The following is a 14,943-nucleotide window of genomic DNA, read 5'->3' as shown; positions in this document are numbered from 1 at the left end:
TACAAAAGTATAATCAGTTCTAAAATGATTGGACAAATGTCAAATGCTCATGGGTAGACCCAAGCTAATATAATAAAAATGGCAATTCTAAATTAAATTACTATTCAATGCCATACCAATCAAACTACAAATTATTATACAGAGCTATTAAAAATAGTTACAAAATTCATCTGGAAGAACAAAAGGTCAAGAATTTCAAGGGAATTAATGAAAAAAAATGCAAAGGAAGGTGGTCTATCATACCAGATGTAAAACTGTATTATAAAGTGACAGGCATAACTAGGAAATAGAGTGGTGGATCAGTGGAATAGATTAAGTTTAAAAGAAACAGCAGGAAATTACTATAGTAATCTACTGCTTGTTATATCCAAAGATTCCAGTTTTGGGGATAAGAACTCACTTTTTTTTTTTAGGTTTTTGCAAGGCAACGGGGTTAAGTGGCTTGCCCAAGGCCACACAGCTAGGTAATTATTAAGTGACTGAGACCGGATTTGAACCCAGGTACTCCTGACTCCAGGGCCGGTGCTTTATCCACTATGCCACCCAGCCTCCCCTAAGAACTCACTCTTTAACAAAAACTCCTGGGAAAACTAGAAAAGAGTATGGTAGAAACTAGGCATAGACCAATATCTCGCTATACCGAGATAAGGTTGAAATGGATACAGTATTTAGACATAAAAGTTAACACCATAAGCCAGTTAGGAGAACAAGGAATAATTTATCTAACATATCTATGGAAAGGGGAGAAGTTTTTGATCAAACAAGAGTCAGAGAACAGTGTAAAATGAAAAATAGATAATTTTGATTACACTAAATAATATTTTTGCACACATAAAACCAATGCACTCAAAATTAAAAGAAATACAATAAACTGGGAAATAATTTCTGATAAAGGATTCATTTCTAAAATATTTAATGAAGTGAATCAAATTTATAAGAATATAAGTCATTCCCCAATTGATAAATGGTCAAAGCTAGTTATAGTTCTATGAAAAAAATGCTCTAAACAATTATTGATTAAAGAAATGCAAAATAAAACGACTGTGAGGTACCACCTCACAACTATCAGATTGGCCAATATGAAAAACAGGACAATAATCAGTGTTGGAGATGTGGGAAAATTGGAACACTAATGCATTTTTGGTGAAGTTGTGAAGTTTCAGGAGAGAAAACTGGAACAATGCCTGAAGGACAATATAACTTGTTTATATCCTTTGTTCCAGCAATACAACTACTAGGTCTTTATCCCAAAGAGATCATAAGAAAGGGTAAAAAAACTCATATGTACACAAATATTTAAAGTGACTTCTTTTTAGTGGCAAAAAATAGGAAATTGAGGTGATATCCATCAATTGGGGAATAACTGAACAAACTGAGGAATATGAATGTGATGAAGTACTACTGATGCAGAGAATTATGAATGTAGTTTTAATGCTGTTAAAATCTTGTTAATTGTGTAAGGCTGTTTGCTCCTGAGATGTAAACTGACCCCTGTTTATTGTATCCTGTTTCCCATTTTCCCCATCTTATAACCATGGCCACACATGCTGGAGACAGGAAATAAAATGTTGAATTTTGGGGGTCACACACCTTGGGATAAGAGGGACCAGTACATAGCTTGCTACTGGAAGATACCTGGCCCAATGTGCAAGACCACTCCTTGCCAACCTACTATAGAAGAATATTTAACAGGAGGCATTCAGCTTCTTTTTTCTTCTTCCCTTTTTCTTCTTCATTTTCCTTTCTTCTTTCTTTCTTCTTTTTCCTTTTTTCCTTCTTTTTCCTTTCTTCTTCTTTCTTCTTTTTTCTTTCTTCTTTCTTTCTTCTTTCTTTCTTTCTTCTTTCTTCTTTTTCCTTTCTTCTTTTTTCCCTTCTTTCTTCTTTTTCCTATCTTCTCCTTCTCCTTCTTCTGTTCTCCTTCCTTTCTTCTTTTTCTTCCTTTCTCCTGCTTCTTCTCCTTTTTCCTTTCTTCTTCTTCTTTTCCTTTTTCCTTTCTTCTCCTTCTCCTCCTCCTTCTTCTTCTCCCTCCCATCTTTTTCCTTTCTTCTTATTCTTTTCTTCTTTTTTCCTTTATTCTTCCCTTCTTTTCTTCTTCCTTCCTTCTTCTTCCCTTTTTTCCTCTTTTCTTCTTCTTCCCTTCTTCCCTCCTCCTTCTTCTCCTCCTCCTTTTTCTTTTCTTCTTTGACTCTAACTTCTATCCAGCAGGATGGGTTTTTCTCACACTTTCTTAGGCCATATGGAGCAACATAGGTCTCCCCTATGCCATGTGGTCAGTCTAAGCAAAGCCTCATGGATGCCTGCACTTTTTTCTTGCTCTTTATTTCTTTCTCTCACTCAAACTTGTTCTCTCAAACAGTTCTCTCCCTGCCCCAGTCTGCTCTCTGATAGTCTTTATCCCTGCCTTCTTTATTTCCCTCTATCTGTCTCATTCACTGTCTACCAAGCACTTTGTCTAGCCTTTTGTTATTTACCCTGTCCTAAAGTGCTTGTTAATGCTTTGAGAGGAAAAAAATTTTTAATCTGTTTACTTCCTATATTTCATAATGAAATGCCAAGCAATTTTAAATTCTCAGAGAGTACGTGAATTCATTCATCTTTCAGTGACCCTTGTTTCTCAGTTACCCCAAATTTCTATCCTTATCTGGTTACCCAAATCCCAGCAGTAACATTATAATTTTGTAAGAACTCATGACAGCTTGGGCTTCAGAAAAGCCTGGAAAGTCTTGCAGGAGTTGATTTGTGAGTGAAGTGAGCAAAAGCAGAAGAAAATTGTACCCATTAATAGAAACATTGCATGATAATCTGTAGTTCAATGATCAAAGATATTTTAAAATTTCTTGCTAAGGAAAATATCATCCACATCCAGAGAAGGAAATATGGAATCTGCATGAAGACCAAAGCATACTATTTTCAATTTTTAAAATGTTTTATATTTTATATTTTTCTCTTTCATAGTTTTTCCTTCCTTTTTTGTTCTGATTCTTCTTCTACAACATAATTAATATGGAAATAAGTTTAACATAGTTATACATATATATATTCTATATTAGATTACTTGCTGTCAAGCAGAGAGGGAAGGAATGGAGGGAAGGAGAAAAATGTGAAACTCAAAACCTTACAAAAATAATTGCTGAAAACTTCCTTTGTATGGAGTAGGAAAAAACAAATCAATTAATTTTAAAAATTAGGATTTGTTTGATAATTGTTTAATGTTTCACACTCTCTCCTATTAGGATTCACAGCAAGATGTCAGAGACCTCACTGAATTTTCCTTTTCTATGAGTAAACAAAAATGAAATTGAAAGCAACTAGTCTCTTAAAGTGCAGTAGATGCCTTCTTTTTCACATGAAATGAGGATGATGGGTCATTTCATATTCTTCTGAGTATCATGCTTTTGTCATTTTAAAAAATTCCTTTTTTGAATTTTTTAATTTTCAAATTACATATTATGAAAGTTGTTCAAAATTCATCTGCTTACATGTGTATAAGTTACACATTTTTCTATCCCCCTCCCTTCCCACTCCCTCTTCCTTCAGGTCTAGCAAAAGTTATACATATACATTTTGGGTATAAGGAATTAGGGCTAAGAAAAAAAGAAAATCATGGGATAGGAAGGCAAAACATAAGAGAAAATTTTAAAAAGTGAACATATAATCCATTCAGATTTTGTGGCTTTTTTGGTTTTTTCCCCTCTCTGGATGTGGATGGTGGTATGCATCATAGGTCACCCAGGGTTGTCCTGGATCTCTGATCTGCTGAGAGGAGCTACATCTATCAAAGTTGACCAACTCAAAAATGTTGTGGTTAATGTGTACAATGTTCTCTTGGTTCTGCTCCCTTCGTCCAGCATCAGTTCGTGTAATGCATTCCGTGCTATTCTACTTCTCTAAAGCATGACCCTTCATGGTTTTTTATAGAACAATAGTATTCCATAACATTCTTATACCATAACAAAAAATGATTCTTCTTCCAAAAGAAAACACTAGTTAACTTAAAAGACACTTTTCTGTTTAACCTTAAAGCAACAACAGATATTGAAAACACCTACCCAGAAAAGAAATGTTAGTAACTTAAAGAGAATAGTCTTAAACTCATAGTAAGAATAAGACTCAAGTAAGGAAAAGAAAAAATGTCAAAGGAGATAAAATGGAAACTACAGTGGTAGATAATCTTTTTATAAGTTAATGACTTAAAAAAAAAGAAAACAACAATAACCCCTAATTCATCACAGGGTTCTTTTTGACAACGTTCAGATTGTATTCCAATTCCAGCCACCATGCTCTTTGAAATTATCAGCATAACACAATTCCCTAGCTTGCTTTCCATTTAGATGACTTTCTTAAAAACTGTATTCAGATACCATTTTCCCCCTTTCTACCTAAGTGACATTTATCAATATTTCATCTGATACCTGTCTTCTTAGTTGGATATGTCAATATTTAAAACTTAGTCATGGCATATCTTATAAATGCAGTTCTCTCTTCTGCTATCTTGGTCTTAGTGTGTCTAACAAGCACACAAAGAGTAAATGCAAAGTCTTTATAACAGAGTACATATTTAATGCATCGAGGATCAAGCCTAAATGTTATTAAGATTACTATTACAGGAAAGAAAATATAGTTTCTAAAAGTAAACATTTTTGGGGAATGTATAGGTACTTTAATAGGCATGCTAAATATACCAAACAGTGTAGGTATGCTAAATACACGGAACAGTGGAACTATGCAACAGAAATCATTCAAGTCAAAGAGATACTCTCTAAAGTCACTCAATCCATTACAGAACAGTAACTCACCTTTAAGTTATGTGTCTTTGCCTCTGATTAAACCAATCCCCCATAGATATATGCCCTTTACTATTCTGTCCATTCTAGCATGTGAATATGAAATATATTAAATTGTTGCGGCATTGTGGATCCTGAGTTTTATAATTCAAAAACTCTTCTTCAGGAATGATGTGACACTTTATATAAAAAGTTTTAAAGAGCACAGGTCCAAGGTCATATCTCGGAGATATGCCACTAGAAACCTTCTTCCTAGCTGATAATGATCCATAAATGACAATTCTTTAGGTCTGGAAATTCCACAGTTTCTGGATCCATCCAATTGCATCATCATCTAGCACATATCTATGGTTTTTATAAGGATAGCATGAAATGTTTCACTGATCTCTAGTTAAATAGGTAGTTATAGATATATGTTTTACTTTTCTGTCAAATCATTTGTTTGGAATTTTTTCTAGTTGATTACTCTAAGATTTAAAGTTTTATTACTCTTATAAGTTGTAAATATGAGACTGTTTGCTTTAATACCCCATAAATTTGCTTGGGAGGCATCAATTGGGCCTCTTTTGAATGAACAAAAAATGAAACTAAATCTTTTAAATTTTATTAAAAATTGATTCCTATGAACATTTTCTTTTATTTTGACTAATATGAGCATACTGCAAACCAAATTACTTACCAGAGTTCCTCTTAATATATGAGTTACTTCATTAAGCTCTAAATATTACTCAGAGAATAATTACAGAAAACAAAGAAAAAGCAAAAAAAAAGGCCACTAGCAGTGTGGGTGTATTTCTTATACCATTTTATAGGAGGACTTGGACAAGAAACCCACAGATGGGCAGACATGGCTGAGTTTCAATCAGTATCCCTGGAGGGTACATCCAGATCAATATGATCACAGATCATTTAAGTACTTAAGTATTTCATTAAAAGCACTAAGATAAGAACTTTTCAGTTTCTACTCCTTTACCAATTAGCAGAGCATTAAATTTTATGTATAATTTACCTAACCTCTCTGAATCTCAGTAGTTTTATATTTAGAATAATTTTTTAACCTCTTTTATAAGTTTAAGTATAAAAAAATTAGAAAAGATGCAAAACCACTGTTGGAAGATGTCAATATGAAACAGGGGATAACTGGTAGTGGTACTGCAGTTATTTTTCCAGGAAATGAGTCATTTCTTATAGAAAAACCCTTTTCTGAAGTGCCCACGGGCTAACCAAACACTGGTCACAGCACTGAATTGGCATCTCTCAGTACTGGTGGCACCCTTGAAACCAATCAATCATTTTTATTGGAAATAATGATTTCAGAGTGACATCAACTAAAAATATCAGCCCTGGGAATCGCTTTCCTTGTTATTTATATAGAACCAAGAAAATATTATAAAAGAATGTATACAGTATCTTGGAGACTAAGTACTGAAAAACAATGTAGTCGATTCGTTCTATATGCTCACCACAAATTTAACCATACCAAATGAGTTAACAGTCGATTTAGCCAAACACAAGTGAATTTAAAGGAACAAATACTATGAGTTACTGATTGACCTCACTGGTTGAATTTAGTCAAAGATGTCCAAAAATTTAGTGCAAAGATAACTTTCATTAGAAGTTATAGTGTTGGACTATTTTGATTTCATCTAATTAGCATGAAATTAGATGTAATTAATCTACTTATTCATTATTATGAGGTACAATATGTGGAACATTGACAGCAATTTGCCAAACATATTAATATTAGTAAATAGGGCTGGTAAAGTATTGATTGAAATATAAAAACAATGCCAGAAAGTCAAGAAAATTCTGGATGACAGAATAAATTAGGATGTGCATTTAACTATTCTTACTGACTCCAAGAAGGTCACATTTGTTAGTGACTTTATGAGCTACTTCTAAGACAGAGTGGAATAAAAATATGTCCATATGTATAGTTATGTTTAGCTGAATATCCTCAATTAGTTTTACCTTACCTTTAGGTTTCTGAAAATATCTGAAGACATTCAAAGTTATTATTTGGATCATATTAAATATGATTCTTAGTAAATTTTGAAAACATGCATCCCTTTGAAAAATGTAAGAGTCCTTGCTTAAAGATTAGGTGTATATATGTTCCTTATCCAATCAAATTTGTAGTTTTTTTCATATCTAGGACCACTCAAATTAAATCATTTTTATCATGCATATAACTCCAAGGTAAAGCAATTATTCATATGTAGAGTATTTCTCTAATGAGGCTAGAGTCATAGATTCGATCTCCCTTTGAAACTCTTAGTTTTTGATTGCTCAACAAATGTAAAAACATTGTTAAATATCTACTTTATGCAACACTAAGTACTAAGTATAAAGTTGAATCACATGTAGCCCCCACAAATACACAATAACAACAGCAACTACTAATATTATTACAACTAGCACTAGTAATAACATTAGCATTAAATACCATTTTAAAATGAGGAAAATCATCCTGAAGGAAGATAAAGGTCTTGCCTAAAGTCTTACAGCTAATAATTATCTAAGGAAGGAAGTGAACTCAGGTCTTCCTTTCTCTAAGACCAGTACCTTCTCTTCTGTGTCATCCAACTGATTCACAAAACTTACCTCTTGGAACTTAGTTTAATCAGGGGTTATGACATTATATCCAATGAAGGATGGTCAAGACTTTTTGATGAAAAAAAAAATTAGAGTTGAGGAGACACTGAAATACAGACACAAGTCCAGAGAAACCAAGATATGTATAAGTAGTTGAACAATTGGAAGTGCTGACATCTGAAAAAGGTAAGGAAAATCCAGCATCTCTTTAGAACCTTTATGTCTTCAAAAGATGTTGGGGAAATTAAATAAGAAAAATCAGGTTAGACTGGTTTTTACTTTAAAGCTCTAAAGATGAGAAAGAAATAGAGGGCAAGAGTAGAATTTGTTATTTTCACAACTGGGGTATATTAGAGAAATGATCAAACTTGACCAGATGGAGAAAGAGAAACAAATGCTCTCTGAAGAAATAAATACTTAAAATGTAGAATGGAGCTAAGGGAAGCTGATGACTCTATGAGAAATCAAGAAACAAAAAAATTCATTCTGATATCGACAAAGTAGAGCTGAAGAAGAGGTGATAGTAATAGCTTTGCCCCCATTAGAGGAGGTAATTAATTTTTTTTAATAGAAAAGAATGGAAAGAATTCCATAAAAAAACACAAACAGGATGGTATTGAAAGTAAAGTGCATGTGTGTGTGATACATTATTACAATAGTCATGTTGCTAAAGTAAACGTAGCTCCTACCAGCACAAAAAAGAGAAACCTCAAGAAAAATAAAGTGAGAAAAAAATAAGTACACTTTAGTCTGCATTCAAACATCATCAGTTCTGTCTTTGGGATGGATAGCATTTTATATCATAAGACCATCAGAGAAACTGCTTCAATATTTTTTCTCACAGTTGCTATTGCTAGTTGAATTTTCCTCCATCCTATTCCTCCATCCCTATTTATTCTATTTTCTCTCTCCTTTCACACTATCCCTTCTCAAAAGGGTGTCTTATCTGACTATCCTCTCCTGTGATCTTCCCTCTATTTTATTATCTACACCCCCCTTTCTCCTGTCCTCTTTTTCCCATCCCTTTCCTCTCCTATTTTCCTCTATGTTTATTCCCTCTCTGAACCACTTCTGATGAGAGTAAGGTTCACTTACCTCCCTCACTTTCTCCCTTCTAATTCACTGCAAAAGCTTTTCTTAGCTTCCCTTATATTTAGTAACTTACCCCATTCTAACTCTCCTTTCCCATCTTCCAGAATATTCCTTTCTCCCCCCATTAATACCATCTTTTTAAAATATACCTTCATATTCAGATCCTTCCTGTGCCTTGCCCACTGCGCTAATAAATGAGAAAGTTCATATGAGTTATCAGTATCATCTTCCCATGTAGGCATATAAGCAGTTCAACATCATTAAGTCCTTCATAATTAGCCCTTCCTGTCTACCCTCGCTATGCTTTACCTGAGTCCTGTCCTTGAAGATCAAGCTTTCTGTTCAGCTCTGGTCATTTCAACAGGAAAATTTGAACATCCCCTATTTCATTGAATGTCCTTCTTTTCCCCTGGAGAAGATATTCAGCTTTTCTTGGTAACTGATTCTCAGTTGTAATCCAAGTTCTTTTGCCTTCTGGAATATCAGATTCCAAGTTCTATGAGCCCTTAATGTTGAAGCTGCTAAATCCTGTGTTATCCTGACCATAGCATCACAATATCTGAATTGCTTCTTTTTGGCTACTTGAATTAATTTCTCTTTAACTTGGGAGTTCTGAAATTTGGCTATAATATTCCCAGCAGTTTTCATTTTGGGATCTCTTTCAGGAGGTGATTGGTGAATTTTTTTTTCCCAAGTTCTATTTTACCCTCTGCTTCTAGGATATCAGGGCAGTTTTCCTAGAGAATTCTTGAAAATGAAGTCTAGGCTTTTTTTTTTGATCATGACTTTCAGGAAGTTCAATAATTTTTTTTTTAGGTTTTTGCAAGGTCAAATGAGGTTAAGTGGCTCACCCAAGACCACATAGCTAGGTAATTATTAAATGTCTGAGGCTGAATTTGAACTCAGGTACTCCTGACTCCAGGTCCAGTGCTCTATCCACTGCATCACCTAGCTGCCCCAGGAAGTTCAATAATTTTAAAATTATCTCTCCTAGATCTTTTTTTTGCAGGTCAGTTATTTTACCAATGAAATATTTCACATTTTTTAATTTTTCATTCTTTGGTATTGTTTTATTGTTTCTTGATTTCTCACAAAGTCATCAGCTTCCCTCAGCTCCATTCTACATTTAATTAATCATTTTCTTCAGAGAGCTTTGTATCCCCTTTTCCATATGGCCAATTCTTTTTTAAGGTATTCTCCTTATTGACCTTTTTTGACTGTTTTTTTTCCATTTGACAGTATTTTTTTTTTTTGTATCTCCTTCACCAATTTACTGAGTTGGGTTCTCATGATTTTCCTGCATCACTCTCATTTCTCTTATCAGTTTTTCCTCTACCTCCCTTACTTGGTTTTTAAAAATCTTTTTTGAGCTCTTCCATAGCCTGGGACCATTATCTATTTTTCTTGGTGGCTTTGGATACAGAAGCTTCAACTTTGTCATTTTCTGAGTATGTATTTTGATCCTCCATGGGATTGAAGTAATTGTATATGGTCAGATCTTTTTTCTCCTATTGTTTGCTCATTTCCCCAGTCTATAACTTCATTGTAACTCATTTTTTAAGGTGGGACTCTGCTTTGGGTTTTTTCCAGCTGTTTTCAGGGACCTCAATTCCTTCAAGGTTTTATAAGAGGCTCTGACTGCTCCCCTGGCCTGAGTTCGGGTCTGTGTATGACCACAAGCACTCCCTCTGCCCTGGAGCTGTGAGGAGGGTCCCTGCTTCAATGCTACATTAAGTTGTATTGGTGCTTCTGTTCTTTTTCCTGAGACTGGGACTCCAAATTGTGACCTGGATATGAATATGGACAAAGCCACAGAGTTCTGCCTCAGGGATAGCAGGGAGACCTCTGCAATCTTCCCTGATCCCCTTACTGATAGAATGAGCACTCTGGAAGTAGCTGTGGGTGGCTTCCTGCCTGGTGACTCCCCAAGTCCCACTTCTGGTCTCTGGGGGCCAGGTCTGAGCTGAGACCTGAGCTGGAATGGGCCCTACTCTCACTCTAGTTTACTCTGGCACAGCCCAGGTTGCATTGCAGGCCCTTTCTAACCCTGGTGTAACAGACCCTTCCCATGGATTTTCAAAGTTGTCTTGGGCTGGAAAATTGTTTCATTCAATCTTTTCGTGGGTTCTAACATTCTAGAATTTGGTTAGAGACATTATTTTAAGGTATTGGAGTGGTTTGGGGGAGAGTTCACAGGAATTCCTGCCTTTACTTTGCCATCTTGGTTCTGCCCCTAAAACCATATATATTTAAAGAAGGCATGAAATTAATTGGTCATATGAAATTGTCCTTTTGAGTTCTGTTCTGTTTGTGGAAATGCTCTTTTTAAAGTTGATTATAAAAAGAATTTAAAAAAAGATTTTGATTAATACATGAATTACAAAGTGAAAGAGTTAAAACTAGAAAAAATAGTATAAACAATGATTTCAATAACATAAATGAAAGGAACAAAAACCACACAATTATCAAGACTTAATGCTATGAAAATATCCAAGGTTGATCCAAAGAACAGATTTGAAAATATACCCTCTTCTATTTTCTTTGTAGAGAGACCATGGATATAGAACATTCAATATAACATTAGACTTGAATTATACATTGATTAGTTTTGCTGAACTGTTTTTCATTATTTGAGACAGGTCTCTAAGAGAAAAAAGAAGGCACCTTGAGAAATCTAAGTGATGTTGCAAAAATAATTCATTGTTTTAAGAAAATATTCTAAAACAAAATTAGAACTCCATGTCCTGGATATGTCTACTTTACACTTTGAGCAAAATTACTATACTTTAGTATCAATGATGATTTAAATTATCATTCTCAAAGGTAATAAAAGAGCATTTACAAATGTAGAATTATGACTTTTTACAAAGTGACTCTGCATAGGAAGTGAAGGAGAAAACCAAAGCAGTTTTCCCATCTACAAAAAGATGGGCTTGGGGTGTCTAGGTGGTACAATGGATAGAACACCAGCTTTGGAGTCTGGAGTACCTGAGTTCAAATCCAGCCTCATACATTTAATAATTACCTAGCTGTGTGGCCTTGGGCAAGCCGCTTAACCACATTGCCTCGCAAAAACCTAAAAAAAAGAGAAAAAAAAGATGGGCTTATGCTAGATTTTTGAAATTCCTTTTAGTTTTATAATTCACGAGCTATATATAATATAAACTGGAGAAATCAAATTTCAGTCATTATAATGATCCCAGGAAAGTTCATTTTCTATACAGTTGAATATCTTGCATCACTCACATTTTTATTTTGTTTATTTATTTATTTGTTTATTCATTTGCAAGGGAACTGGGGTTATGTGGCTTGCCCAAGCCACACAGCTAGGTAATTATTAAGTATCTAAGGTTGGATTTGAACTCAGGTACTCTTGACTCCAGGGCTGGTGCTCTATCTACTGCACCACCTAGCCACTCCATCACCCATATTTTTAAAAGAACCTTTTCTTTTTAGGAATAATGAGACTGACTGGTAACTAGCTTTTCATGTGACTTAGAAATTTAAAAATAACAAAAAAATTCATCTTTTTTTGAAAAGAAGGGAAAAATTAACAACTATTTCCCAATATGAGCAATTTAAATTCAAAAGTACTTTATTTGGGGAGGCTAGGTGGCGCAGTGGAGAAAGCACCGGCAGCTGGAGTCAGGAGGACCTGAGTTCAAATCCTGTCTCAGACACTTAATAATTACCTAGCTGTGTGGCCTTGGGCAAGCCACTTAACCCCATTTGCCTTGCAAAAAAAAACAACCCTAAAAAAAACACCATACTTTATTTCAAACATCAATTTATTACTTATTTTTTAAACCTTCTAACCTTGTAAAATATTGAAATCTATATTCTTCCCCTCCCTCTCATGTCTTCTCCCTCACTTAGAAGGTTAAACAATATCATGTCAATTATACATGTGAAATCATTCACAGTATAATTCTATATTAACCAAATCACAAACTAAAGACAAAAAAGACCAAGAAAATCATAATTCAATTTGTGCTCAGTGTTCTTTTGATGGAGGTAGATAAGTCCTTAGGAATTGTCTCAGACTACTGTACCAATCAGAGTAGCCAAATCTTTCACTGCTGATCATCTTTATAATGATGTTATGTGCACAATAATCATCTCATTCTTCTCACTTCACTCTGCATCAGTTCATGTAGAGCTGGTCATGTTATTTTCTGAAACTATCCTTCTCTTATCATTTCTTATAGTACTCCATCACAAACACAAGCCTTAATTTGTTCAAACATCAATTTCTAATTCTTTGCCAACACAAAAGAGCTGCCAAAATATTTTTGTGCATATAGGTTTTTTTCCTTCTTTCTTTGATCTCTTTGGGCTACAAACCTAACATTTGTATTGCTAGTTCAAAGTATATGAATAGTTTTATAGCCCTTTGAATACAGCTTCAGAATTTTTTTTCCAGAATGCTTGGACCAGTTCACTACTTCGACAACAATTCATTAATATATTTATTTTCCTTCTCCCTTCTTCCCCAGTATTTTAAATTTCTGGCAGGTGTGAGCTGGTATCTCAGTTATTTTAATTTGCCTTTCTCTAATAAGTACTGATTTAGAACAATTTATCTTAAGACCATAGGAAGCTTTGACTTCTGTTTCTGAAAACTACTTTGTTCATATCTTTGACCACTTATAAATTGGAAAGTCATTTTTATTTTTATAATCTTGACTTAATTCCCTTCCCTATTTATTTGAGAAATGAGGTCTTTATAGAAAAAAAGGGAAGTCTGACATGTTCCAAAATATTCTAGCAGTTCTTTTTGGAAATTCAATTTGGAAATTGAGGGGGTATTTATCAATTGGGGAATGGCAAAACAAGTTATGATACATGAATATTATGGGATACTATTGTTCTATAAGAAATCATAAATAGTCAGACTTTAGAGAAGAATGGAATAACTTATAGGATCTGATCCTGAGAGAAGGAAGTAGAACCAAGACAAAAAAGGTACACATCAACCACAACATTGTGAGATGAACAACCTTGATGGAAGCAGCAACTCTCAGCAGTCCAGAGAGCTATGACAACTGTATTAGACTTCCAGAGGAAGAAAACCAAAACAAAATACACACACACACACACACCCTTCAGAATCTGATGAACACTTTATAAAAATGGTCTCTCATGTATCTCTTTCCCTTAATCCTAATTCCTCATACCAAAAATTACTAATCTGTAAATATGTTTAATCAAAATATGTATGTACAATGTTAACACTGTTTGCCAATGAGGGGAGGGGGGTAGGAAGGGAAGGTGGAAGGAAATTTTGTAACTAAAAATATACATGTGCATATTGAAGAAAATAAATAAATTTTAAAAAATAGATAGATGAGGTCTTTATCAGAGAAACTTGATATAAAAATTTCTGATATTATTTCATTGTATATGGTATCTTTTAGAAAAATTTAATTTCCCTGATTATTTCTTTTAATTGGTCTACTTCTGCTTCTATATTTGTCTTCCTCCTATTCCTAGTGCATTCCTCTTTCTTATTTCATGCTCTCTGTTTATGTCAACTCCTTCTAACTCTCCTAATAATGATAAAATTCTAAAGTTACACGTAGAAATGTAAACAGTCTAATTTTGAGTCCCTTATATTTTCTCTTTATGATTACCTTATTATGCTTCTCTTGAGCATTCTCTTTGAATGTCAAATTTTCTACTTACTTTTGGCCTTTTCATTGAGAATACTAGAAAGCCTTCTATTTCACTAAATATCATTTATTACCCTGAAGGATTATACTCATATTTTTCTGTGTAGTTATCTTTGGTTATAATCTAAGCTCCTTTGCTTTCTGGAATTTCTTATTCCAATCCCTCTGATGCTTAATTGTGGTAGCTGCTAAATCTTGTATGATTCTGACTTTGGTTCCCTTATACTGAATTGTTGCTTTTTGCCTACTTGCAACATTTCATCCTTAACCCTGGAAGTTACAGAATTTGGCTATAATATCCCTGGGAGTTTTCATTTTTGGGATCTCTTTTAGCAGGTGATTGGTATAATATTTCAATTTGCATTTTATCCTCTGAATTTAAAAAATCATTTTTCTTGATAATTTCTTGAAATATGTCTAGCCTAATTTTTATCATAGCTTTCAGATAGTTCAATAGTTCTCAGATTATCTCTTCTTTATCTATTTTCTAGGTCAGTTGCTTTTCAAATGAGATTTTTCACATTTTCTGCTATTATTCCATTTTTTCCCTTTGTTTTAGTGTTTCACAAAGTCTTATGAAGTCATTCTTATGGAGTCATGCCTGCCTTAGTTAAGAAATTGTTTTCCTCCTGAGCTATTTTTTTGCCCATTTTTTCCATTTGGCCATTTATAAAGAACTCATCAGTGAATGTTTATGCCTCTTTTACCATTAGACCTCTTACTCAATTCTGATCACAATTTATTTTTCATTTTCAATGTCTGCTCAAGATATATGATATCTGGGGATTACCGACCTACTT

General features: G+C 34.0%; 1 protein-coding gene across 1 annotated transcript in view; it reads right to left on the bottom strand.

Moving 5' to 3' along the window:
• NKAIN2 (sodium/potassium transporting ATPase interacting 2) overlaps window positions 1–14,943 on the bottom strand; it is a 1,359,833-nt gene that overhangs the window by 617,689 nt on the left and 727,201 nt on the right. The window lies entirely within an intron of this gene.

This window comes from Macrotis lagotis, chromosome 5 (assembly GCF_037893015.1).
Source record: "Macrotis lagotis isolate mMagLag1 chromosome 5, bilby.v1.9.chrom.fasta, whole genome shotgun sequence".
In the NCBI taxonomy this organism is placed as follows: domain Eukaryota; kingdom Metazoa; phylum Chordata; class Mammalia; order Peramelemorphia; family Peramelidae; genus Macrotis; species Macrotis lagotis.
This window is presented reverse-complemented; position numbering and strand designations above follow the sequence as displayed.